Below are 24355 nucleotides of genomic sequence, written 5' to 3'. Positions count from 1 at the left end.
TTGTTGTCTACCTAGTGAACCTTCGTCATCCGTTTCTTTCCACCCCTCTTGATGTGTATCTCGTGTCTCAACCCGAGAGATGGTTCTATGTCTCATTCCGTGAGTTGTTCGACCTTCAAGAAGTTCGATCCTTCTAGAGTTTCCCTTTCCCCTTCTTGTCATGATTAGCTGAAGTTCTCGAAGCAAGACATCAAGACAATGATGGTGAACGAATCAACGTTCATTCGAAGTGCAACCTGGATCATGAAGATTATACTAGTTTGCGTTTCCCCTTCATCTTACTCTACGCTTGAATCTCGAGACGAGATTCTTGTTTAGTGGGGGTGAGTTGTCACATCCCTAGCTTCTGGTGCTGCCTAGTGTGTGCATCATGTTTAAATTCCATTTAAATTTGAAATGGGGATTTGTGAAACCCTTAGAATCATTTTTTGGAAATGACCCAAATAAAAATTGCTCCAAAAAGGTCCAAGAAAATGCTCATGTTGCTCTCTGAAAATATTGGACAGAGATAAAAATCAAACCAATATTTTTAGGAGCCCATAAGTATTTATTCTGGGCATTTGGAATTAATGCATAAATATTTGCATTGGATATATATATATTATATATAATTAATATATGTCCAATAATTCTGGAACATTTTATGTGGTTTGGTATATTTTAGTTCTAGCCACATAATTATTTTCAGGATTTTATAAAATGGTTTAGTATTTTACTAAACCAAAACAAAACAGAACAAAATAGAAAACAATAAATAAAAGCAGAGAGAGAACTTACCTCAGCTTACCTGGCAGCCACCCACAGCCCAACACTGTGCAGCCCACCTGCGCGGCCCAGCCCACCTGGCCCCCCTTCTCCTGTCTTCTTCCCGTGCCAGCGCACGAAGCAGCTCGGTGGCGAGCACCGCCGTCGCGCTTGGCCACCTCCTGCCTGGTTGCCTCCCTCCTCGATGCGCCTGGAGACGCCACGACACCCTGGCCTCTCTCTCACTCTCCCTGGAACCCCTCTCGCTCTCCCTCCGTCCCTATTCCCCCTCTGCTCTCTCTCCCTCCCGCGACCGAACGGAGCCGCCGCCACCGACGAGCTCCCTCGCGGCCACCGGCCACCCCACGCAAACCCGACGCGCCCAGAAGCTCCGCCACGTTGTCTTCTTCATCTTCGATGAGCCACGCAAGCCGGGAGGGCCCGGAACATCGCCATCGCCGTCGTCTTCCACCTCGGGCTCCGACCACCGCCGCCGTTGATTCGCCGTCTCCACCGCCTCCCCGAGCACGCCGACCTTCTCTTCGAACTCACCGTGAGCCCCTGTCCATTTCCCCTCTCTCCCCGTGCCCGTCCGCGCCTTCTAACCACCCCGGCTGTCGGAGCCGACCGTTCCTCGCCGCCGGCGATGACGCAGACGGTGCTAGAGCCACCGTAGCTAACTCCCGAGCACGGCAACGTGCTCAGCACCCTTCCAGGAGCCGAGCGCGCCCACCCGTGCGACCTGCCGTGCCCCCTAGCGCCAACCCCGACCTCGCCGTGCTCCGGCCGCCGCCCCGCTCGCCGCCGTCGCCAAATCCGACCTCCCCAGCACGAACGGATGCCACGATTCGATGCGCGCACACACCAGCTACGCGTAGAGCCCCTCAGTCTCCGATTTGGTCGCCGGAGGAGGATTTCCGACCCCCTCCGCCGTCTCTGGCTCCGCCGGCGACGAGCCGCGGGTCAACTCCGGCGAGTTGACCCGGGGTTTGACCCCCCTGACGTGTGGGCCCAGGCGCCTGCTTGATTAGTGTTAGATTAGTTAGCGCTAATTAACTTAGCTAATTAGATAGGCCACTGACATGCGGGCCCTGCCCGGCTAACTAAGTTAGTTAGGGCTAACTAACTTGGTTAGTTGACTGGGTCACTGACCAGTGGACCCCACTGGTCAGGTTTGACCTGGTCGACGCCTTTGACCTGCTGACGTCACCCCGGCGTCATGCTGACGCAATATTCCTTTTCTGGAATTTAGTTTATTTTATAAATAATCAGGAAATTCCAGAAAATGCCTAAACTTCAATAAATCATAGAAATTAACCGTAACTCCAAATTAAATAAGTTATATATGAAAAATTATCAGAAAAATTCAAGGAATCCATCTGTACCATTTTCATGCATGTTAGAACAACTTATAGCTGCTGTTTAGCACAAATCAATTAAATGGCATTTGAATAATCACATATGGAGTTTGAATTTGAATCTTGTATTCAAACCAACTTCATTTAATCTGTTGCTAGTTGCATTAGCTCAAAACACATTCATATTGCCATGTCATGAGCATGCATCATATTGTGCATTGCATTGATTGTGTTCCCTTCTGTGTTGCCGGTATTTGTCCCCTCTCGATAGACGTGATACCGATGATGTGATCGTTGACACTGATGAAGACTCAATGTTATCTTCAGAAGTGCCAGGCAAGCAAAACCCCCTTGTTCATTCCGATACAATCCCACTCTCTCGCTCCTGCTCTCTTTTACTGCATTAGGACAACAACGATTCATCTGTTACTTGCTGCGGTAGCTGAACCCCTTTATCCTTTGCATGACCTGTCATTGCCACAGTAAATAGATGAAACCCACTAGCATGAGTAGGAGTTGTTTGAGCCCTGTTGTGCCTACTCATTCATGCTTGTTTGTCATGCCTGCTACTGCTTAGAGTTGAGTCAGGTCTGATTCATCGGGGATGAATCAGAGGTGTGTGAACATGTCCTACTGTGTGTGAGCTAAGTGTGTGAACACGATTTGGTAAAGGTAGCGGTGAGAGGCCATGTAGGAGTACATGGTGGGTTGTCTCATTGCAGCCGTCCTCAGGAACTGAGTTCTGTGTTTGTGATCCATGACAGCTACTACCACACATTGGGATCCTTAATTGACCCCTCTCGACTTATTAATCAACATGATCTCTGTCCAGGAGTTGCAACTAGTTTCTGGTGTTTGTAGGTAGTGTTAGTAGTCTACCAAGTGGCACCCGGTACAGGTGGGCTTGGGACAGACTAGGCACAGTGGCCCGGTGTACCAAGTGGCACCCGGATGGTGGGCTTGGGAACCCTGCTCACATCGTTTGGGGCCGTGAGCGACACCCCGGCCGGATCTCCTTGCGGATGGAACCCGAATAGGCGATAAACCTGGACTAGAGACTTGTTCGGTTAGTCAGGTCGTGGCCGACTCCCTCGCCCGGCTTCCGCTTGAAGGTTGCCGAGGTACATGACGTGTACAGGGCGGTAAGTGGCGAGAGCGTGTGTGAAGAAGTACACCCCTGCAGGGTTATCATTATCTATTCGAATAGCCGGATTCCTCGGATATGGAAACTTGGACCCCTTGCATAGTTCATAGACAAGTGAAAGTGGATACTCTAAAATACGCAAGATAAGCGTGAGTGCTATGGATGGCGTTCTCGTAGGGAGACGGGAGCGGATCCATAGTGGTGTATTGATATGGTGAATATGTGGACTCGTGTGCGCCACCTCAAAAGAGTTACTTGCAGTCGTAGTTCAGGATAGCCACCGAGTCAAAGCTGGCTTGCTGCAGTCAAACCCCACCACCCCTTTGTTGATAATGATGCATATGTAGTTAGTTCTGATGTAAGTCTTGCTGGGTACATTTGTACTCACGTTTGCCTATTTTATGTTTTTGCAGAGAGACTTCGGTCTCACTAGTAGTTCCGCGTGGACTTCGACGTTTAGCTTGTTACCTCAGCTACGATCTTGTGCCCTCGGCAGGATCTGGTAGATAGTCAGGCTTCTCAGCCTTTTTCATTTATAGATGTCTGTACTCAGACATGATAGCTTCCGCTTGTGCTTTGATTTGTATGCTCTGATTGTTGGGTCATGAGACCCATGTTTGTAATATCTCGCTCCTCGGAGCCTATTGAATAAATACTTGAGTCGTAGAGTCATGTTGTGATGCCATGTTGTATTTGCACATATCGAGCATATTGTGTGTATGTTATTGAAATGCTTGGTATGTGTGGGATCTGACCATCTAGTTGTTTATCTTTAGTAGCCTCTCTTACGGGGAAATGTCTCCTAGTGTTTCCACCGAGCCATGGTAGCTTGCTACTGCTCCGGAACACTTAGGCTGGCCGGCATGTGTCCTTCTTCGTTCCTGTGTCTGTCCCTTCGGGGAAATGTCACGCGATGAATACCGGAGTCCTGTTAGCCTGCTACAGCCCGGTTCACCGGAGTCCTGCTAGCCCAGTGCTACAGCCTGGATTCACTCGCTGATGACCGACACGTTCGATGCTGGGTCATGGATGCCTGTCCCTGTAAGTCTGTGCCACTTTGGGTTTACGACTAGCCATGTCAGCCCGGGCTCCTTATCATATGGATGCTAGCGACACTGTCATATACGTGTGCCGAAAGGCGCAAACGGTCCCGGGCAAAGGTAAGGCGACACCCGTGGGAATACCGTGCGTGAGGCCGCAAAGTGATATGAGGTGTTACATGCTAGATCGATGTGGCATTGAGTCGGGGTCCTGACAAGAACTACCAATCTAGGTAGCCAAACCAAACGGATAATTCGAAGAGACTTGCAAAGATAACCAATCATACATAAAAGAATTCAGAGAAGATTCACATATTATTCATAGATAGACTTGATCATAAACCCACAATTCATCGATCTCAACAAACACACCGCAAAAAGAAGATTACATCGAATAGATCTCCACAAGAGAGGGGGAGAACTTTGTATTGACATTCAAAGAGAGAAAAGAAGCCATCTAGCTACTAACTATGGACCCGAAGGTCTGAGGTAAACTACTCACACTTCATCGGAGAGGCTATGATGATGTAGAAGCCCTCCATGATGACGGCCCTCTTCCGGCGGCGCTCCGGAACAGGCCCCAAGATGGGATCTTGTGGATACAGAAAGTTGCGGCGGTGGAATTAGGTTTTTGGCTCATGTTCTGATCATTTGGGGGTACGTGTGTATATATAGGAGGAAGAAGTACGCAGGAGGAGCAACGAGGGGCCCATGAGGCAGGGGGGCGCGCCCCCACCCTCGTGACCGCCTCTTTTGTTCCTTGGAGCAGGGTCCAAGTCTCCTAGATCACGTTCGGTGAGAAAATCACGTTCCCGAAGATTTTATTCTGTTTGGACTCCGTTTGATATTCCGTTTCTTCGAAACACCGAAGTAGGCAAAAAAACAGCAATTCTGGGCTGGGCCTCCGGTTAATAGGTTAGTCCCAAAAATAATATAAAAGTGGAAAATAAAGCCCAATATAGTCCAAAACAGTAGATAATATAGCATGGAGCAATCAAAAATTATAGATACGTTGCAGACGTATCAGTCGGCAAAGTACTTGCCCTCCCAAAATCAACTAAGTACTTGACCAGCCAACAGTTCACTGGAGCGGCTGTTGCCTGGCAAGACGGCAGCCAAAGGAGGGCGGCAAAGGAAAAAGGCAAGGGGTAGAAAACAGGACAAGTCAGAAATCGGCAAAAGCACAACTTCAGAGAAAGCATATTTACATGACAAAAGGCCCTTGGCCAGCATTCAACGGAGTTTTAAATACACCCCGTGGGTGGAATTGTGCAAATTTAACAAAGTTTGTCGAGACTGATAAAATAGGGAAAATATAGATAAGTTGGCGGCCTAGGGAGCTGCAGAGGGGTCCGGTTGGCTGGCGGAGTCGGTGGGGCCGGTTGGTGGAGTGGACGGCTGGTCGGTCTCCACTTGGTCGCCTCCAGCCGCAGTCGGCGCACTCGAGTGCGTCTCGTTCAAGGCACGATCAAGTTGGGGTTGGCCGTCCATTCCGACTTCTGGCGCATCTTCTTCGCCTTCCTCACCCTCCTCGTCTCCTCCCTCGCCTTTCTCCTCATCGGTGGAGTCGATCACCTCGGCCGAGTCTTCGTTGTCCGAACCACTCCGGGGGCGTCTCGACTCCATTTTCAGCCAGCTCAGGAACAAAGATGCTGGTGTCGGTGTAGTTGGCGATCGCTGCTGCCCGTCTGACGAGTTCGCGCTCCTCCGCCACCAGCTCCTCTTGGGCCTCCTGCCGAAACGTGGCCAACTGGGCTAGGTTTAGCCCAGGATACCACGCCTTGACGAACTCCAAGGCCCGACACGCTCCAGCCCGAGCGGAAGAGCCCTTCCAGGCCTCGAGTCAGCCGGCCGCCATCTCCAACCAGTCGGCAGTCCGACTGGGAGTGTGCCGAGCCGACATGTCTAGCCAAAGGGCGGAGATCGCCTGGGCCCCAACACGCTGAAGGCGGCGCAACATCCGATGAGTCGGCCGAAGGCGGGCTTGGATGCTGAGAAGCTGCTCGCTAAGGGTCCGGGGGCATCGGTGGAGATCCGCACGCCTTCCGCCCTCCGTTCCTCACGATAAGCCTCGATGGCCTCATTGGCGGCATCAGAATGGCCAGGAAAGAAGTCTGTACAGACAGAAAGCAAAGAACTCAAAAGCTGGAGGCTGTCTTAGTCAGCAGTCGGCAGCCGAAAGAAAAAGGAAAAGAAAAAGAAGAAAACTGACCATCGACCATGTCTTCAATCCTGCCGAAGACAGATTTCAGTAGCCTCCTTGTCGGTCCAGGTGGAGCGTTCGGTCTCGAACTCGGCGAGGAGATTGGACTCCTTCACCTTCGCCTCCTTCCGGGCCGTCTGGAGAAGCTCCGCCAGTTGCATGGCCAGTCGGTCACGCTCCTGGGCTAGCTCGTTGCACTCTGCCTCCTTGGCACGCAACACAGTGTTGGCCTCACCCAACTGCCATTGCAAGATGGCATTGGCTTCTGCAAGAGTGGAGAAATAAAAAGATGTCAGTAACCAACAAAAAAAGAGTATAGTTGCCGGGGAGATCCGGCCCGACTTCTTAGCAGTTGGCCTGAATCTCGGGGACTATAGCCCACTGGTGAGCTATCGCGCCCCCGCAGAGAAGGGAAACAGGGACTTACTCCGGCTTTGTGACAAGTTGGTGGTCCGTTGGTCCAGCTCCCGGACGTTGGAGTTGAAGGTGACCGCGCGAAGATTATGATAGTCCTGCAATGAAGATAGAAGAAAAGTTAGCACCCGGAGCCCACCAAGTAAAGTTCTGGGCCGCCTGCTCAGCAGCCGGCCCGAAACTTGGGGACTACACCCAGCGGGTGCGCTAGTGCACCCCCATAGAGAAGCACAAAAATCAAAGACGAAGAAATAAAGAGCATGCCTGAATGGCCACTCGTGAATCCAGGAACGCCCTGTTGCACTGTTGAAGAGTGGTGGCCTCGGCTCAGAGCTTGGCCTGGACGTCCAGGATCGCCTTGTTCAAAATGCATGTTCCGCCTCCGCGCACCCACATTCGGCAGGAGTCGCGCTGGTTGCTTCGGCCTCCGGGGCTGACGAGCTCGTGGCGCCAGCTTCCAGCGGTCGTGGCGCCGAGGTCACCTTCGCGCCTCGGCAGCGCAATGGTGTGCGGGCCCCAGGAGTCGGGCCCGTCACCATCTCGTTTCTGGTTGGTGGAACCAGCGAGGCCGCAGGCTGTTTGTCCCGCGACCAGTCGACCGGCGGTGGCGAAGGCACGGCTACCTCCGGAATGGCGACGTCGCTAGCTCCCCTCTCCATGACCGACTGTTCACCGCCGGCTCCCCCAGTCGGTGTCGTGAACTCTTGGGCGGTCGGGAGTTCAGGGGGATGACAAACAACGGCGCTTGGCAGTACACGCCTTCTTCAGCCCGCTTCTTCGCCACGGCATCGGCCTCAGCCTCCGCCAGCTTCTTCAGCGCGGCGGCCTCTGCCTTGTCCGCCTCCGTCTGCTCCCTGCGGGCGGCTTCCCGCTCCTCACACACCTCCCGCGCGTTTCATTCCTGGGCCTCCCGGAGGTCGGCTGCAGGATCGGTTCGCTGGGTGGTGACAGAAGTCTCCCCCGACCCGATGACGGAGGTGGCGGCCGACTTCTTAAGAGAGAGCGGAGCCCTAAGACAAGAAAGTAAAGCAGAAAAGCTCAGATAGAATCAACAAAGATAAAAAAGGACAAGGAAAGGACACTTACCCTGACACCATGGGAGGCGCTTTCGGAAGCCTCTCAAATTTGGTTGCCTTCGCGGCGGCCTCCCTCCGCTTGGTCGTAGCGGTCGGGTTCTTGGGCTTCTTCGGCGCGCTGCCAAACAAGGCGGAACCTTGTTTGCGCTTGCGCGTGCCGCCTTGAGCAGCCGGCTCGGCGGAAGGGCCTGCGTCCGCCCTACCGGCACCTCGCGCATCGCGCGGCTCATCTTCATCCCCGTCATCATCAGGCCAGGTCTCTATGCCTCCCACGTCTTCGGAGGTGCCCGCTCTGTTGGCTCCGCCTATGGCTTCGTCCTCCAAGGCGGCCGCCCCCAAGTCGGGGTCGTCCACATCACTCACTGCTCAGTCCAGCAGGTAGTCTCCATCCAACCCTACGACGGCGGCCGTCACCAGAGACATGAAGATCTGCGTTCAAAGGACTGACTAGTCAAGACAGCAAGACCAAGACCATGTTAAATACCAAAAAGGAGAGACTTGAAGAACTTACGGCAGGTGGCGGGCTGGCTCGGGAGTACAGCCGCATGCCGAACCGCCAAGATCCCTTCGACAACTTGAGGTCGGATATCTCGTTCACCAAGCGAGCGACCTCAACAGCCGGCATGTCTGTCGTGCACATCCAGCTTGGGTCCCGATTCCTGCTCATCCGACAAATCATATGAGGATGGCCTTGGAGCGGGACAACCCGGCGCTCGACGAAGGCGACCAGCATGTCGGACGCCTTGAGGTCGGCTGAGTCCGTCAGCACCCGAAGCCGGTGGATGGCGGCAATGGTGTCGGCTGACAGGGGCTTCGGCTTGTAGCCCCAGTTGGCCCGAGGTTCGGTCGGAGGGCCGGCTTTGTAGGGTGGCAGGTTGATGAAGTCCATAGCGGGGTCAACGTTCTCCACGTAAAAATAAGACTTCTTCCACAGTTTGACCGACTATGACAGCTTGATGGCGGGGAAGGCGTTCTTCGCCGATGGACGAAGCACCGTGACAAAGGCGCCACACTGGGCCGCCTTCTCCCTGGCGGAGGTGCCCAGCTTGGTGTAGAAGAATTCTCCCCACAACTCGATGGTGGGGAGGATGCCAAAGAGCCCTCGCACATCGTGACGAAGGTGGACAGGTGTTGGGCGTCAGGTGATGCGGCTAGAGGTGGTAGAAGTTGAGGAAGGAGCGGAAGAATCCGCTTGCCGGCAGGCCGAAGCCGCAGAGGAAGTGCGAGCGGAAGATGACCCGCTCGCCTCCTTGCGGCGTCGGCGAGATCTCCTCTTTCGGCAGAACACGCACCTTGACGTAGGCTGCGTCGGGCAGCCGTCGTGTGGCGCGAAGGAAGGCAAGGTGGTCGGCGATGACGACCGAGCTGTCCCAGTCCCCTCCCTTCTCGCGCGTCATGGAGACTGGACTCGGCGGGGAAACAGAACGGCGACAGAGGCAAGGTTCGCGGCAAAGCAAGAAGCTTGGCACGGAGGAGGCTGCCAGCGACGAGCTGTGGCGGTGCTTCAGCGGAGCGCAGGAGTGCGCCGGCAACAAAGAGGAGGATGAAAATGGCAAAGGGGAGGAGGGCGCGCGTGCTCCGCCGCTCCCCCTCTTTCCCCCTACTTATAGCCCTGGGCTGCGAAGCCAAGGGGCGGGCATGGGATCGTGGAATTAACTGCGCCCATGACCCCATGTCCCCATGATTATTGCATGAGTTACTGTGCGCAGTAACTCCGCGCGGAATCACAACGGTCCTCCTCGGCCGCAATGGATCCGCCCGCACATCGAGGCCTAGTCATGGCGGGCCCAGCCTGTTGTCGCGCCACATCGCATGCGTGGGCTGGCAGACTGGCCCGGCTAGCTAGCGCCGCGTGGTGCCCTCGCTGCGGGCGGCGGGCTAGAGGCTTAGAGGGCACGCCACCTATCTTCCCGCCCTGACATTTCAAGATCATCAGACGCATCCGCCTGGTCATGGCCAACCTCCAGCAGGAGGCACACCAGAAGGCGGATGAAGCATTCGGCAGGAATATGCGGAGAAGGAAACTGCTGAGGCATCTCGGCTCGACAACCGCACCGCCTCACCACGGGTAGGACCACGGGTAGCCTCACCCGAGTCCCTGAGCATTTCAAGACATTTGGGCCAGCTGCGCCCAACAAGCATCAAGGAGGAAGCGCCGCCTTCTGGCGGCCGGCTGGCTCAAAAGTGGCTGACTGCTAGAGGACGGCCAAAGTACTAGAAGGCGGCCCCAAGACGAGCCGCCTCCCAGCAGGCAGCCTCCAGTGAGGCCAGCTCCTAGCAGGCGGCCCACGATGCCCTCAAAGTTTGCACCCTCATAAAGAAGACAAGACGGGATGGGGCTACAGTGTAGCCCATCACCCCCATATCCAGGGCGGGGCATGGCCACAGTGTCCCATACCGGCCGAGATCTCCGGACGGCGCGACACTGTTGCCATCCCAACCTTGACGTTGCCACTCTCAGGCGGAACCCTGTTCCCACGACGGCCTATCGGTACGGCCTGCAGGTGGCGGACCCTACCAGGCAGCGAGAACCCAGAGATCGGCGGCACCTGACCAGACGGACCCGAGCGAGGCCGGCCTCCAGCAGGCGGCCCACTTTTCCCTCGGAGTCCACGCAACATCAACCAAAGGAGACATGGTGCTGCTACAGTGATCTCCCACCAGACGGCGGGACTGTAGCCATGCCCCCTCTGACCAAGCATGTGTCATTAGCATTACGGCTACAGTAACAAGCAGCCAGCCAGACCCGCAACCGGCGGAGGCGGCCTCGTTGGCTCCGTACCAGACCAGACGACAGGGCCCACCAAGCGGCAGGCCCTAGCGGCCGGCAGAGGAGCCGGCGACAGAAGACACTGACATCGGGCCCTGCACCCGGCAAGATTACCATTGTACCCCTAGGGGGTAGGCCTATATAAACCCCCCAGGGCACCCGTGCAAAGGGTTCCCAACACTGTTAGATCTAGACACACATAGAGAGAGGAGGAAGCTAGCCCTGCCTTCTTCCACATCTCGCATACAGCTCGAGGAGCACCATTGTACTTGCTAGTGCCTTAGTGATCATGCGGAGACCCCGCAGAGCAGGACTAGGGGTGTTATCTCCTAGGAGAGCCCTGGACCTAGGTAAGATTCACCAGCGTGCATGTCTGCGCCTCATCCCGTTTCCTGGCACCGGCAACATCTTACTAGCCCCCATCATGATTAGCCATCCTTTGGCATATTTCACACCAAACCCCCGACAATAGTAGGTACCAATCGACAGTTGCTGAGTGGGCAAAGCTGATAAATGCCCCTAAAGAGCATGAACATGACATATATGTATATGCCAAGAAGAAGAAGGATCACCACTCCATGGCTAACATGTATAAGGAGATTCTTGACAAAGCTTTGGACACTCACACGATGGGCTCCGTGTACTATCTACTGTCTGGCCTGACCACCATCAACACAATCTTGAGGCATACCTTATTGCCCAAGTCAGGTGATCATAGGATGATCAGAGGCCATTCCATTAACCTGTTGAAGTTGTTTGATGTGTCCCAAAAGTTCAAGGTGATGAGTCTGATTGTTGAGACAATCAAGAGGACAGCTGTAGACCATAAGAGATCATGTGGGTATGCTCCACACATCTAGGTGCTCATCAACTCCAAGATGGGCACATGCACTTACTTGTTGGACAAGAAACATCTTCCATTGAGGCCTGATTTTGAGGACAACACAGTTTTCATGAATGCTGAAGATCCCACATCTCAAGAGGCTCAGGATAAGAGGGAGAAAGCTAAAGCTGAGAAGGCAGCAAACATGCCAAGTGCTGAAGAGGCTTCTCAATTATTGCTTGAGTCAAAGCCAAACCAACTTGGATATCTGATTCAAGCCGCCTTGGGGATTGAGAAGGGATTGGCCGCCCTAACTCAGGACCAAGAAAGCCTGGAGAGGATCATTGAGACTAAATTCTATGATCGTGACTTGAAAGTAACAGAGATGCAGACAGTAGTTGAGCATCTCCAGGAAGAAGCTGAGGAGAGGAAAGGGCATGCTACCACAGATGCCTTTCGGAGAGTGCCAAGAGGACAGAGATCTGCTGTAGTGCTAGTGACTGACACAAGAGCAACTACATCAGCACCTGCAGCCACAACATCAGTGCCACCTCCAGTTGCCACTCTACCAGCTCCAACATCTTCAATCGATGCATTCATCCTTGGAGTCCTCTCAATGCCTCCTCCCGAAGATCAAGCCTTGAGAGACGCATAGCACTATGCATTTTCAAGCTTTTTGGTAACTTGTGGCCAAAGGGGGAGAAAGTGTATAGATCATAGGCTTCGAGAGAGAGGGCTTTGCTTCTTTTGCCTTCTTTGCTATTTGTTTGATACTTACTCGTGTGCTTGCTTGGATGACACTTTATTTGTGTGTGAGGTACTCGTTTGATCATGTGTTTGATCATATCATACATTAACGCATGTGCTCGCATGTTGCTATTATTTATCTCTCATGTATGATCGTTCATTTTGTCTTGGTGACGAGTGCATATTTCATATTATATTATTTTGAGCGCTCCACCAAGAGTAACCCATGATCCAAATCGATTATGCATTTGCATTCAAAAGCAAAGTTTAAATAGTGCAAAAGATTAGGGGGAGCTCTTGCTTATCACATACTTCTCAAAGCGATGATGTATTTCAATCTTATTATCATTTGTCGGAGCTTTGATCTATATGTTGTCATCAGTTACCAAAAAGGGGGAGATTGAAAGTGAAACTATCCCTGGGTGGTTTTGGTAATTCCTAACAACATATAGCTCATTGAACTAATGCTCTTTCAAGATGATCATTTCAGAAAGTTCAATGATTGCCATGGCATGGACTAGGAATGTGGACCCCTCAAAAATGCTATGGACACATTGGCAAAAAGCTCAAGACTACATTTTCATTTTAGTGATCCAATATCACATTGAGTCCATAGGAAAATCCAATACTATTAAAAGGGGATGAGGTGTTGCTTAATGGCTTGCTTGCTCAAAATGCTTAGTGATATGCTCCAAAAGCCCTCAACCACTTTCTCATATCCACATATGTCCCAAACCAAAAGTCAAACTCGTCCCCACCCATTTGATCTATCTGGCGCCACCGAGTTCATTTGACATAGCCATAGCCAAAAACCCTAATCAGTTCAGTCTCACTGATAGGGATCTCGGTCTCACCGAGATGGGATTGCAAACTCTATGTTTCCCTTCGTAACGTTTTGGTCTAACCAAGATGAGCGATCAGTCCCACCGAGTTCACAATGCAAACTCTCTATTTCCTTTTTGTAATGTTTCGGTCTCACTGAAATGAGCGATCGGTCCCACCAAGTTTGCCTGACCAACTCTCTGTTTGCATATTACAGAAATCGGTTCCACCGAGTTTATGTGATCAGTCTCACCGAGATTACGTTATGCCCTAACCCTAATGAAATCGGTCCCACCGAGTTGATCATATTGGTCCCACCGAAAAGCCTAACGTTCACATTTTGAACTGAATCGGTTTGACCGAGTTTCATGATCTGGTCTCACCGAGTTTGGTACATAGTGGAGGATATATATACCCCTCCATTGTCGGCATTTTGGGAATGGGGGTCCCCAGACTTTCCTGCCTGCGGCCCATGGAATGGCTCCACCAGCGGCCCGTATGGCTCATCTTCACCAGCAAACACTTAACACCCTCTCAAGGGGCCACACCTCGCGAGGCGGACAACGCAAGACCTACTCATGGGCGGCCTAACCAGGCTGGCTCGCGAGGGGCGGAGAGATCAAGGCAAGGGACACCTCGCGAGGTTTATGTGACATCAGCCATGACGACTGGTGCCACGCGGGCGCGGGCGCGTGCAGCGTCCTCATTTCCTCTTTGGTGCTAAAGAGGCAAGCGCATGCGAGGAGTCTAGAGGCATCAGGAAAAGGTTTCCATGTCGGTGCAACAAGACCAAGACCAGCATGCTAGCAGGACGGAGGTCACCGTGGAGCCCAAGACGGCGTCACCACCAGATCCTTTGGCAGGCGAAGACCACTTTTGTCAGGATAAGCTGTACTAGATGTCCCCTTTCAAATTGGCCGTTGTTGGATCCCTTCCCGCTCAATATTTGGGGAGAGGACCAGGGCTTCTATTAATAGGACTAGCGACCACCATAGCTAGGGGGGTCAGATCAAGAGAGACCAGAACACACACAAGTTCGCCAAGCACAAGAACACCTCAACCTCAGGAGGTTGTTCTTCCCCCTATACTGTTCATCCTTAGCCCGAGAGGCAATCCACCACCACCACCACATTGGACTAGGGTATTACACCACAACGGTGGCCCGAACCAGTATAAATCTTGTGTCCTTTGTATTGAGAGTTTGTCAAGTTAGTCCGTAAGATCTTAGCCAAACTAGGACGTGGATCGGTAGGGGGGAAATCTTCGCGCGCACCCCAGAGTTCGAACCTTAAGGGTTTTGCCGGAACCCATGATCCGACATTTGGCGCGCCAGGTAGGGGTGCGCCGAAGCTTCCCTTCCGTCGCTCTGCGTCACGTCGCTTCATTGTCTCCATGGAGGACGCACGCCGCGCCCGCGCCGAGCGCCGGGCTGCCCTCGCCACCCGCGTTGCTCAGACGGCCCATGTCGGCGGGCCACCCCGTCGCTCTCCGCCGCCTGCTGCCAACACCACCACCGGCCCGGCGGGGAACGAGCAGCAAGCATCCTCGCTGCACCCCTCGGTGCGACAGGACAGCCGCAATGCCACTCCATCGCTGACTCCCTCTGGTTCGTCGTCTCACGCTCGTCGCGTTCCCACAGATGCACGGGCCACACTCCTCATGGCGCACGAGCTCCTGCACTACCGCCCATTCGACAACCTCTATGAGGACTGGCTTGACCGCATCACCGAGCTTGTCCGCGTCGCAGGGGGCTCCCCTGCGCCGTCCCTCTCTCTACCCCGCCCTCCGCCAGCCACGAGCGACGTAGCTCATGAAGCACCTCCACCACCTCTAGACCAAGACGGTGCCCTAGCGCCAAGGCACGCGGCTCCACAGTGCGACCCACCATGTCCGGCGCCCGCGCGTGGAGAAAGAAGCTGTCAAGAAGTCCCTCGACCACAAGAGAATGCTCCGCCACTCCTCGCACCGCCGCGCCAGGGTCGTTTGCTGTGGCAAGGCCCCGCGCAGCTTGCCGTAGCGGCGCGCGGGCGCCAACATGAAGTTCCACCTCCAAGGTGGGCCCCGGTGACCACGGCCGGCTGCCGCGCCTTCACCCCCGAGCTGCGTAGCATCGCCAGATCGGGCAAGTTCAAGCCAGATCTACCTCCTCTGAACGACGACACCCCTGACCCTGCGGAGTTACTGCAGCTCTACGAGCTGAGCATCGAGGCGGCAAACGACGACGAGAAGGTCATGGCGAACTGGTTTCCCATGGCCCTTAAGGATGGCGCCCGCTCCTGAACCTGCCTCCAGGCTCGATCTCCTCCTGGGATGAGATGCGTGAGCGCTTTGTCACCAACTTCCAGGGCACTCACGACCACCCCCCAGCCATGGGTGACCTGCGTCGCGTCAAGCAACAACCAGGAGAGACCCTCCAGAAGTAAATACAGCACTTCAACAACGTTCGTCTCAAGATCCCCAAGGTGACGGACGAGGCCATCATCTCCGCGTTCTCTAATGGCGTCCGTGACGTCAAGATGAAGGAGGAGCTCGCCATCCACAAGGAGTTGTACACGTCTCTGGAGTTGTTCAACCTGGTGACCAAGTGCGCCAGAGCTGAGGAGGGGCGCCTCTCCCTCCTATAGCTCCCGGCTGCGGACCCGGAGGAGAAGAAAGCCAAGGCCAAGGACATGAAGCGCAAGGGAGCAGCCGTGCTCTTGGCGGAACCGGACACCAAGTGCGGCAAAGACCAGCCCGAGTCATCCAAGAGCAGCCGACCGTTCCGCGCCTTCCATAACCAGCATACCCACAACACCAGCGACTGTGAAGAGCTCAGAGCCATTCGAAAAGGACGTTTCAGTCGACGGCCCGAGCGTAGCAACCGGGGCTACGGCCGAGGAGGAGGGCATGGTGGCAGAAGCTGGGATGACCGTGGCCCGCACCAGGAGTGACGCGACCAGCCTCGTGAGGACCACTGACAGTATCAGCCTCGCGAGGGCGCCTGGAGGGAGCAGCCTCGTGAGGATCATCCTCAAGGCAACGCTGGCCTTCCTCCACTACCGCCACCACCCAGAAGGAATGACGACCACCACCAAGACGAGGGGGGTGGGGGCTTCCAGGAGCGATGCGCTATCGCCTGCATCTTGGGTGGAGCTCAAGCCCCAGCCTCGTAGCGTATCTTCAAACAGTTTGCTCGTGAAGTGAATGCAGTCCTCCCCAAGCTCGAGGCCACACGCTCGCTCAGATGGTCCAAGGGCCCCATCACGTTCAGTTCGGTAGATCAGCTCAAGTGCGCAGCTACTGCAGAGATCCCCCCAATGCTTTGTTCACCAGTCATCAACAATGTGCAAGTTACCAAGACCCTCATTGATGGTGGCGCAGGGCTCAATGTCCTGTCCGTCAACACGTTCGAGAACCTCCAAGGTCCATATGACCAGCTTCAGCCTACCAAGCCTTTCTCAGGAGTCACCGACGGCTCTACTACCCCGGTCGGGCAGGTCTGCCTCCCTGTTAACTTCGGAGAATGCACCAACTACCGCACCGAACTCGTCGACTTTGACGTCGCCTACATCCGCCTGCCATACAATGCCATCCTCGGGTATCCAGCCCTGGCCAAGTTCATGGCGGTGACCCATCATGGCTACAATGTCCTCAAGATGCCGAGAAGTGGCGGAATCATCACAGTCCCATGCGAGGAAAGAGACGCGGTGTGCTCCCTCGAGCGTGTCTTCCAAGCTGCAGCAATTGATGACCCCGACAGCCAGGGCGAGCGCCCTCCTGAGGCCACCCCCAAGAAGAAGTAGTAGTTGTGCCACGCAGGGCATCAGGCAAGCGGCGCCTCGTTAGGATCGGCGCCCGCGCCTGGGGTGCCTCCCTCCATCGCATAGGAAAGCACACCCAGCGCCCCTCTCGGGCAAGCTTGGGGGCTCTCTTCCGGAGGGCCTTAGACTTTGCCAACATCACGAAGGAGGCGCTTGGGCACCACTTGGAGGCGTGCTTCACGGTGCGTTTCCCTCAGGAGAGCACAGGGCAAGGAGTGCCCACCGTTCAGGAGCTCATCGCCAAGACCACTCAGGAACTGCAAGACGCAAGTGCCGCTCAGCAGGCGTAGCTCCCCATCTAGGCGAGGAAGTCGGGCTACGCATCTGCATTGATGTCCCAGGGCTCAACCAGGCCGCCTCTCAGGAGATTTTCTGGTGTTCGCGCATGGGACGCTGTGAGGGCCCAACTCATAGCTACGTTCGCATGCCTTTCGGCCTGCCGAGCGTGGCGACCACCTATCAGCGCAACCTGCAGAGCATCCTGGCGGCTCAGGAGGCTAGGCACCACCCTGCACTGACGGAGTTGAAGACGGTCCTCAAGGAACCCCCTGGATTCCCAGAGCCTCCCGAGGAACAAGGCCCCGGTGGCTCATGAGGAGTATCCCCTTTGCCGCATACCTTCAGCTGCCCCAACTCTCCTTCATTAACAGAATCAGGTGACATTTTCCATGTTCATTCAGCTGGGAGCGCCCGCAGGGCTGCATCATTCCCAGGCCGCGTGGGTCCGTCCCTGTGGCATGTATCTTTCCTTGTTTATGTCTTTAGCTTACCTTGTTGGGGGCGCCCCTCGGGCTGCATCATCCCCAAGCCGCTCGGGCATGACCCAGTGGCATGCATCTTCCCTGCATTTACCCGAGCTAGGTTGCCTTTCATGCTTGATCTATCTATGACTATCACCTGCTTGATTTTCGCCCATCGCGGGAGCCGTGCGCCGGTCGTATTTCTTCAGGACCCTTCGCATGAGTAAGTTAAGCACGGCGTCTGTGCTCAGGCCCGTCCCTGCAGCGTCGATAAGTCCAGCGGCTGAGCTTTGTCTGGTAGGCCCGCCCCGTTCAAGTCACCTCCTAGGGCCGTTGATGCTTACCTTTCTCACGCGATAACCTCAGGAGATTTGTTCTGCGCAGGTTGTCTAACCACCTCGCATGACCAACACAGCGAACAAGAACCAAGACCAGGTGCAACCCGCCTTGAGGTAGGGCCTCGTGAGTCTCGCGCTGGCTCACAAGTGCCCAGACACACCCCGTCTAGCCCTGCCGTGTAAGCCACGTGTCAGGGCGGGGCTGTACTCGCCCCTGGGGCTCTCCGCAGTAGGGAGTCCCCTCTCAGGCACCAGAAAAGAATCAGCAATCCCCACAGCGACCGGTGCCCTTCCTCATGCTAACTTGCATGAACTTCCTGTGGGCAACAGCAGGCGGTACCGCGGACTCTCCCTCTTCTCTCATGTGATTCGCTTGTGCGTTAAAAGAGGGGCTCCTGAGCATCGCGTCTCAGGAGCTCTTACTGGCTCTCCAGCCCTCACCCCCCTGGCCTTGACCATGGCATGCGACCTGGCATACCAGCGGCGGCTGAGCTCGCTCGAGGTCCGGGACCTGAGGACGCAGAGAACTAAGAAGAACTTCGAGGGGAGGGGGAGGCCCGCACGGGCCTGACCAAGCTACACTAGGGTGGCCGACGTACGAGTTAGGGACGACTCGAGGAGCCGACTCCGGACAACCAAGATAAGTTCTCGCTCTAGATCCACCAGTCGCTACGGCATGAGACCCTCGCTCACTCCCTTCGCTGCCCTGCTGCGGCAATGTTTTCTTCCTTTCCCATCCTAAGGCAGCTGCTTGCGCGCTAAAGGGGACCTCTTGAGCATCTTGCCTCAGGAGCTCTTACTGGACCTCGGGCCGCTCACCTCCTGGCCTTGACCACAGTACGCGACCTGGCATAGAGATGGCTGCAGCCTGCCTGGGGACCGGGACCTGTCAGCGTAGAGCATCCAAGCTGCCTCAGGATTGGAAAGGGGAGGCCAAGCCTCGGCAGGATACGCGCATGCAAATCTTCATAATGAGGGCTATATTGACAAAAGGCATTACAGACGCTTTACACGCCCCCACGGGGTTCATTTCTTGATTCCTCGCAGGGAACAAAAGGGAAGGAATTCGTAGGAGTTCTATCTACATGCACCAGATGTCATCGGAGCCATCATCAACACTGGGCCACGTGAAGCCGGTGCCAACCCCATCTAGATCAGCAACGACGACGGCTAGACGCCGAAGCCCTACTCCTGGCTCGGCAGGAGCTCGGGGGCACGTAGCCGTCGTCGCTCGTCTCCGGAGACTCCACGAGCTCGGGAGAGTCGCTGGACCACCAGGAGTCATCGCTGTCGCTGGAGGAGCTGCAAGTGAGGCCTGCCACGGGCCCAGCACCCGCCGCAGCATCGTCCTGGTGACCTCCTTCAGGGCAGCACTCCAGGCGGTGGCCTTCCTCGTCGAAGACCTTGAAGAACAGCACGGAGGCACCGTCGTACTCGAAGTGGATCGCGATGGCGCCCTCCGTGTGGCAGACTCGGGCAATCTCGCCCCAGCCTCGGGTCATGAAGATCTTCCCGGAGGCAATGGCTCCAATCTCCGCTCCAGTCGCTGGGACGTCGCAGTCGGCGTGTTGCAGCCAAAGCTCGCGAAGGCCCCTCGGCGGCATCTCGGCGGCAAAAACTACGAGAAGCGAATCCAGGTGCTCGAGGGCATCGCCGCCCACAGCACGAACTCACGCGAGGAGTCCGTAGCATGGACCCCTAGGACGACGGCGTGCGCCTCCTAGGCACGGCGACCGCGGCCCTGGCGCAAGCGGCGATGCTCACTGCACCTCCCTCCAGAATCGCCGGCGTGATCATACAAGGGCAATGGGTACCCAGGAGGCGGCCTCTCATACCAAGGCCGTGACACCACAGACCTCAATACCATCTCACGGCGATGGGACCTCCTCTTCTTCGGCGGGAGCAGCTCAGGCTCAGTGAGGGGAGCCTTGCCCTTCTCGGCGGCCGAGAACCTCCGGATCGGCGCCATTTCTGCACAAGCAAGGAATGGATCTAGGAAGGAGAAGAAGCGGGGGAGGTAGAGGAAAGATGGACGATGGGGGCTCCGCCCCCTCCCATTTATACCAGGAGAAGGCCAACCAGCACCCTCCATGATCACAGGTAATGATGGTTTTCCTTGCATGTCGCAGGGACTTGTCGAGTCAGGCAGTTGCCGAGGCAGCGTGGGGAAGCGAAGACGCCCACATCCAATCAACCACCATGCGTCTGTCGGATTTCCGGTTCCGGCAGACCCTTAAGGTTCTAACACTGGGGTGCGCACAGAGATCTCTCCCCTACCAATCTACGTCCAATCTCCTCGCGTGATCTAAGCTGGAAACAACGAACAACACAAGGGACAAAAGGTTTATACTGGTTTGGGCCACTGTTGTGGTGTAATACCCTACTCCAGTGTGCGGTGTGGTGGATTGCCTCAGGGGCTGATGAGGAACAGTACAAGGGAAGAACATCCTCGCGAGAGGTGTTCTTGAGCTAGTGCGATGAACTGCTTGGGTGAGTTCAATCGCCTCTCTCTCTCTCTCTCTCTCTCTCTCTCTCTCTCTCTCTGTTTTTCAGTCCCTCCTTGTCCGTCCTCTACTCTGTGGTGGCTAGCTCTATTTATAGAGGCCCTGGGCCTCTCCCCAAATAATGAGTGGGAAGGGCGCCAACAATTGGCCATTTTGAAGGGGAACATCTAGTACAAGTTATCCTGACCAAAGGTGGTCTTCGGCTGCCAAAAGCACTGGTGATGACGCCGTCTTGGGCTCCACGGTGACCTCCGTCCTGCCACTCTGTTGGTCTTGGTCTCGTTGCACCGGAATGGTAACCTTTGCCCAGTGCCTTGGCCTGTGCTTGCCCCCTTTGCACCAAAGGGGAAACAAGGACACTGCGCAGGCCGGCGCCCGCTTGGCGCCCGCCTGGTCTCGATCGTCATGGCTTGTGTCATGGGCTCCTCGTGAGGTACCGCTGCCTTGATCTCTCCGCCTCCTCGTGAGCCTGCCTAATGAGGCTGCCTCTGAGGAAGCTTCCGGTCGTCCGCCCCGCGAGGCTTGGCCCCTCGCGAGGGTCTTGAGCTTGAGCTGATGAAGATGGGCCGTGCTGGGCCCCCACTTGAGCTACGCCGCAGGCCGCAGGCAGGCAAGTCCGAGGACCCCTGTTCCCAGAACGCTGATAGTAGCCCCCGGGCCCAAGACACGCCCAGGCTTGGCCTAGCAGGAAGCGAAGGGGCAAGCGTGAAGCGCCACGGGCCCCCAACAGCCTGCGGCCTTGGGCGCCGCATGGCGATTGATTGGACGTGGGCGTCTGCGCTTCCCACGATGCTTCAGCAACTGTCTATCTGACAAAAGAGGTGCCCGGGCCAGACTTACTTGTTTTGTTCTCGTTCACCTCGCTCCCAGATCCCCTTTCTCGCTCTCCTCCTTCTTGCTCCTGAAATCCTCCAGATCTACCTCAATCCTCCTCATCCGGCACGCCATGGCGCCCTGCAAGTCCTCGACCGAGGCCTGGTACTCGCCGGCTCTGGATTCCCCAAACCTGTCGGAGAAGAACCTCGTCCTCACGCACCTGATGACGGTGGCGCAGGGCAGCAAGGGGGCGACTGTGCTCAAGGCCAGCTCCGACCAGCCTGAAGGCAGGGGGAGCACCTTCTATCTGCTCTTTGTGAGTGCCATTGTCGCCGGTCTGGTGCCTCCTTTCTCTGAGTTCTTCTTTGCTGTTCTCCGCCAGTACAACTTGCAGGCTCTGCATCTCCACCCCAACTCTGTTCTTCTCCTGGCAATCTTTGCTTACTACTGTGAGGCTCACGTCGGGGTAAAGCCCTCGGTGGCCTTGTTGCGTCACTATTTTCCCTCTAGGTTTCTGGTGGCCATATCTCTGCATGTGCGAGCTTCATCGCATACTCCAATTCCAATGCTATCTCGAAGCCTGGGAAGAGAATCGATGCTTCCGGAGCAAGTGGGTCATGGTGGACGTCGGGCACCTCCACCCCCGTCTGGTGTTGCCTACGGGGCAGCGCAAGGCTGCCGACGTGTGGTCCCGCGCGGAGCTCATTGATCCCCATGCGAGGGCGGTGCTGAAGAGGATGAACGCAGACCTAAGGCCAAGCAACTTGGGGGCGGCGAAGCTGACCGGGGGTACGCTCCTGCGGGAGTTCTTGGTGCACCGGGTGGCTCCACACCAGGAGCACTCGCTCCCGTTGTGGAGGCTTTGGGAAGCGGACACCGTCCTGCGCCTAAGCTCTGAGGCCCTGACCAACGAGGATCTGGTCACAGCCCTCCATTCCTTGGTTGGGGGAGACGTGGCGAGGCCGGTGGGCGCCCCCGTCCCCCTGTTCCTTCGTGACGACTTGGAGCAGATGGTTAACGCCATGCCCACCTTCAATGGTGAGGGGCTGGTGCCCGCGGAAGCTCCCGAGGGTCTTGCGGCGCTGGCGATGGTGAACATGTCCTCCGACAGCTCCAGCGAGAGCGAGGGGGAAAAGAGGCGGAGGAGGAAGAGTCTGACTCTAAGGCGACTGGCGAGGAGTCGAGGGAGTCTTTCCCTTGGCACAGGTCCCAGACGCTCCGCTCCATGCCGGATGGCGACGAGGCTAACGCCAGGCGAGGAGGGGAGGACTCTCCCTTGGTCACAAGGAAGGGCAGGTCGGGGCTGGTTCCCCCAGGGTCCTCTGGTCCCTGGGCGGTTTGAGGCCAGCTCCAGCCCTCCTGACGTGCCCTCTGCTTCTGGGCCTCCCGAGGCTGACCCCAGCTGCAGGCTCTCGGGCTTCAAGTTCGGCCGGAGGTTGCTTGGGTCCGTGAGCGACGACCAGTAAGTGCTCGATTCGTGCTTTGCTTGGTTTCTGCCGCCGAGGCTTGACGTCCATATTCTTTGTTAGGCTGGCGCTTGCGGCAAAGAGGTTGAAAGGGGCTTCTGTGGCCCTGTTCGGGGCGAGTCCACCTGCCGGGATGGCGCCTTCATCCGCTGAGGGGAAATATGGCAAGGCTCGCGCCTCCCTGGTCCGATAGTCTTCGCGAGGCCGACCGGGACGCCTTGGCGAGGAGTCAGCCCCCGTGGCCCTGCTGACCCTGGAGTCGGCTGCGCTCGATGTTGCAGCCGGGGCGACCAAGGCCCAGGGGGGTTCCTTCCTACCAAACCGTGATCACGTTGTCGTCCTCTTTGCCTACTCCGTCGGTTCCCGCTTCTTCTGTTCCCTCTGCCGCCGTCCTGGACCAGGTCGCCAGTGAACTGAGCCAGCTGCAGGAGGATCTTCTGAGCGCGGACCCTCGCCTAGCGGTCGGGTGCCTGGAGCTAGCTTCTGCCTGGGCCTGTTCCACTGCCTCCATCTGAACAGCGCTGAGCCAGGCCGTGTTGGCCTCCGATGGGGAGAAGCAGGCCGCCAACCAAGACAATGCCGCTCGCGACGCTGCCCTGGGCGATGTTGTGACTGCCACGGCTCGCTGCTTGGCGCTGGAGACCGAGCTGCAAGGCCTACGCGATGAGCTCGCCAAGGAGGTACATGGCTGCCAGGAGAAAGAGAAGGAGATGAAGGCTCGGGAGGCCACCGTCAAGGACCGGGACGCCAAGCTTGATGACCGCCACGGCGAATTGGAGACGCTGGATCGGTCGCTGAAGACGGAGAGGATCGAGCTAGACGCCAAGGCGAAGGTCCTGGCGGAGGATCGGGTGGCCTTCGTGAAGATGGAGAAGAGGGCTCGTGCCGCGCTGAAGACGCTTTACGAGAGCAGCTTGGAGGATCCGTTGGCCGGTGCGGAGGACGGGCCAACCAAGCTGCTTCCCTTCCTAGTCCGTGTGCTTTAAGATGTCATAGACGGCCTGGCCCCACGGCCGAGGCCGAGGCACGTGCCCTGTCTTCTACAGCGCTGACGCATGTCCTCAGCCACGTCTACCTGCGCGACCCCGACGTCGACTTCAACAGCCTGCTGGAACCCGTGAGGCCATGAAAGTCCGAGCCGAAGCTTTGCTGTGCAGGTTCCGCGCCTTCAGCATCTTGCCCGGGCGCGGTGCCGCCAGCTCCACGGCCTCGGGAGGCGGAGTCGCCTAGCGTGACTCCACCACGGGCGGCGGCACCACTTGAGAGTGATCCCTTCATGACTTATGTCCTGTTTTTATTCCTGCAACACGCACCATGCCTCGCGGAGGCGTTTAAACTTGTGTTTGGCATCGTGAAACAATCTATGGCTTGTAATATTTGCTTTGAAATTCCTGGAATTTGCATTTTTCTCCCCTAGTTGCTCGTGCTCTACGTCAGCAGGGCTCGGCCCCGCGCATACCTCACCCAGCGTTAGTCCCGACCGGAAACCAGGACGGGACTAAGGAGCGAGGGCTATGTGGAAAGTTAGGCTCCTGAGTCGTGATGCTCAG

Source organism: Triticum aestivum, chromosome 1A (genome assembly GCF_018294505.1).
Source record: "Triticum aestivum cultivar Chinese Spring chromosome 1A, IWGSC CS RefSeq v2.1, whole genome shotgun sequence".
In the NCBI taxonomy this organism is placed as follows: domain Eukaryota; kingdom Viridiplantae; phylum Streptophyta; class Magnoliopsida; order Poales; family Poaceae; genus Triticum; species Triticum aestivum.
Note: the sequence above shows the minus strand (reverse complement) of the source record.